This window comes from Populus euphratica, unplaced genomic scaffold (genome assembly GCF_000495115.2).
Source record: "Populus euphratica unplaced genomic scaffold, PopEup_1.0 scaffold217.1, whole genome shotgun sequence".
NCBI lineage: Eukaryota > Viridiplantae > Streptophyta > Magnoliopsida > Malpighiales > Salicaceae > Populus > Populus euphratica.
In genome coordinates this window covers 5,052-8,717 of record NW_011500036.1, presented here as the reverse complement: position 1 = coordinate 8,717, position 3,666 = coordinate 5,052, and the positions used below count along the sequence as shown (strand labels likewise).

The 3,666-nt window shown below is 34.4% G+C and overlaps 2 long non-coding RNA genes across 3 annotated transcripts; both read right to left on the bottom strand.

The window, feature by feature from the left end:
• LOC105142720 (uncharacterized) lies at window positions 1-626 on the bottom strand. Its single transcript, XR_845597.1, has 2 exons — window positions 365-626; window positions 1-263 (listed from the first exon to the last, which is right to left on the bottom strand). It is a non-coding gene; the product is annotated as an uncharacterized LOC105142720 (long non-coding RNA).
• Window positions 627-754: 128 nt separating this feature from the next.
• Window positions 755-3,348, bottom strand: LOC105142719 (uncharacterized). Of its 2 annotated transcripts, XR_845596.1 has the most exons (3): window positions 3,102-3,348; window positions 1,819-2,124; window positions 755-827 (listed from the first exon to the last, which is right to left on the bottom strand). It is a non-coding gene; the product is annotated as an uncharacterized LOC105142719 (long non-coding RNA). The 2 variants fall into 2 exon arrangements; XR_845595.1 differs by lacking the exon at window positions 755-827 and having other exon boundaries at window positions 1,442-2,124.
• Window positions 3,349-3,666: the final 318 nt, after the last annotated feature.

Genomic DNA, 3,666 nt, shown 5'->3' with positions numbered 1-3,666 from the left:
GATTAAAAAAATAATTCATTGCATCAAATTGAGGACTACAATGAAATTCTCAATGCATCTTTGCTTCTTTTCCACAAATACTCGTAAAACTCTATTACAAAAAGCAATAATCAAAAACTTGGGAAATACAACTTGTAATCATTGAATAGAGAAGAGAAAACAAATAAAAGAGAAGGGGGAAAACTTACACTGCTTGGCAATGTAATGTGTTACTGTTAGCATAATACATTCCACATTGTTGATGCATACAAATGAGCAAAACCCTGAGACGACAAAATAGAATGAAAGAAATACAGTTATCACTCCTTCCCTGGTTTTCCTTCCTTTAAACTTATAACTTCATTGGCATACCTCACACCCTTACCTTTATATGGTTCAGGGGGTCTCCATCTCCGAATTGAAGCAGCAAACTCACCAATGGAACATTTGTCATTTCCATTGACAACAATCCTGGTGCTCTTACACCTTCACTTGCAGGTCACCAGGGGTTGCCATCCTAACTGGATGAGAGAACCCCAGACTTAACACCAAGTCTTTTCCTTCTATGTTTGCACGATAACCGACACCAACTAGTTGAAGGTCTCTTCTCAAAATCGTTAGATACTCCCACCACCATGTTGTTGGTAAGGCATAAAAAGAAGACCTTAGCGAACATTTTCCATGGCAGGTATTGATATTTCTGTATTTAGTTTCTCCTGTCCTTGATGTCCATATCAGCATAAAAAGTTTCTGAGAAAATCCTTAACAGATACTGCCATGAAGATAGGCACTTTGGGTAGAATATCAAACAGCAGCGGTGTTTATTTTCTCATACAAATCAAGCAGCTCTAAACACAAACAAGCAGTGTATCAATGGTCATGAAACAGGGGCTGCTTGATTTGCATTCAGTTCTGAAATTTCATCTAGTTCCGCATCTAAGGGTTGAAACTATCACATTATTGTCAGTTGGTACTTCTACAGCAATTTCTAGGTTCAAGCATCATAAGTGAAAAATGCTCTTGTTTCAGAAAACAAAGTCAAGAACATTTTGTTGGATCCTATATCTATTACTTTATTTGGCATGACTCACATTATCACATCTATAAAGGTGGAATTGTCAACACATAATTCATGTCCATAATCAGTGTTAGACCTGAAATGACTACTTCAAAGATCGAAGTTTCCTTACAGAAAATACAAGACATGTCACAATCACAGCGAATTATTCCCATCAAAGACTACGCAATAACCTCAACTAAAAGTAGAATGAAAACCCTCATTAAAAAAGAAAAAATTAAGATAATTAGTGAATTACATTAAATATCAATAAAGTCAGCAATTCATATCCAAATTCTTTAACTGCATGTATGGTTTTGGTCATATCCTAATACAGCAAGTATAATCTTCCACAGACAGGATGCTTCGGGAGCACCAGAACCAGGTCAACAGAGTCAAGTGAGGTTTAGGTTTCAACAGTTCCATCGTTATTGAAACAACATAGTTGGCTTGTAAACTACAATTTAGAAGTAATCATCATGGCAGCAAATTCTCTACCAATAAATTTTCTTCTAAAATTATTTATTCTTCTTCTCTCCCAAAATTTGCATGCATGATACAGAGTAGGTAACCTCTCTTAGTCCCTAAATTTGTCAATGTCGCATGCCAGAACTAGTTCAAAACCAGATTGAAGCAGTTTACGCATTCCTAATACAACCCCTGAAGGTCCAAGAATAAAGCGTTTGAAATTAGTCTAATAGAAAGCATCAAGTGCAACAATACTAAAAACAAAGAAATAATAGGCAATCAAAATATTAGAGCCACATGATGGAAGACTTTACCTGAAAAGTCCATGCATTTGGTTTGCTATTCTAGTGTCTACAGCCTTTTTGACCTGAAGGATTCCATTCTCGTCCCTCTCAATCTTTACTTGTGGATAATTCCTTGAAAGTTCCCTCAATAGACCCTTTACTTTTAAATTCTGGCCTTCCAATGTGATTGTCACATTGGATGGAACTTGAACTGGTTGCTTCCCTATCTGCGACTCCTTACATTCTATAATCTCTCTCGAGAAACCAATGCGAGTTACAGGAACACTAGGTACACAAATTCCGCTTCTTTCGTCCAAAAATACAGATCTCAAATTGCTGATACACCAGAAGAAGAGAAAACCTCAGAATGCTTTTACAAAACATGAACTCATTTTCCCTTCAGTTATATACATAACAAACAGATTTCTAAGATACAAGACCATATCTTAGGTACTGGCTATTTATACAAGCATGCAAATCGTTAATATCACCCAATAGCTATAAGCACTACGTTTTGTCTTTTGGCGATTTTAGACTTAAGATACAAAAAGGAAATACCTAGTGGCTACATCATTAATCCAAATCACTAATAACACACTTTCTTATTCTCATACCTCCTCTTTTAATACACATTTATATACCTAACAGCCTATGAAGCTGAAAATCAGCCAACAAATTTCTCAATCAAGTTAAATTTGTACTATTGAATTATATGATTCCATTATGTAGTACAACAGCATTATTCCATTTTCATTGAAGACGAACAAGAGCACTCATATAATATGGGAAAGACCACCGATCAACAAAAACCAACCAACAAACTTCAACAGATAACCCCTATTATCCAACAAGTTTCAACGCCCAAGATATCATAATCTTTTAGAAAACACTTAACTTATATTTACCAACAATGCAGGTTAGAATGCAATTGCTGCTCGCCGTAATCCATAAACCACTGCCCATATTCGATGCATAACACAAGCCGACTCTTAAATACTTTCGTACTGTGGTCATTTCCCTGCAAATCATTAACATGTTTGCAGATAGCATACCTAGTTGACTCAAAAACTTGACTCTTGACAATGAGACACAAAGTTCAGTCATTACAAAGCTTCCAATTAAGCAAACCCATGTAATAATTTCTAGTTTTAGCCCAACCAAATCATTTATTTCAAGAAATCTTAACTTCTCCTTGAAGAAAACCAGCATTTTGGTTACCAAGACCTACCCATGACACAAAAACGTAATGTGCAAAAAAACCCTTTAATAACGTAAGATAGTTGAAAATGATAATAGAGGGTTAGTTTCTTGACCTGGTCTGAAAAGAAAAGTGATTGAAGAAGCCATTGTCAAGAGCTTTCCAGCATCAGTGAGCAACTGTTTCACTAGTTTTGATAAGAGAGGGAGAAAAGGGCCTCTCCAAAGCGACCGTTTATCCAGCTATTCTTCAGAATGACGAAATCACCATTTCCATGGAGATTGAAATCTTTGCTATCGTTCCTTTTCTTGTCTGGACATTTCTACCCCGATCCTAGTGCTCTGTTCTAACGGCTTATTAGGTAGCATTTGATTGTCATCGTAAACAAAGAAAAAAGAGATAATGAAGATAAAAATATATTAAATTAAATAAATTAAAATAAGTTAAAATAAAAAAATATATTTATGAATAATTTTAAAGTGGGTTTTTATAATTTAAAAGCGGGAGGTATAAAAAGAAAATGTTGAGATATTATTTTTTTATTTTTAAAATATACTTGTTAAAAAGTTTTAATTTTAAAATTGTTTAAAGATATATAATAATTAAAATAATAATTATTATAATTTTTAAAATTATTTTAGACGTCGATCTAAGATAAAATCCAAGTTATGAGCTGAAAG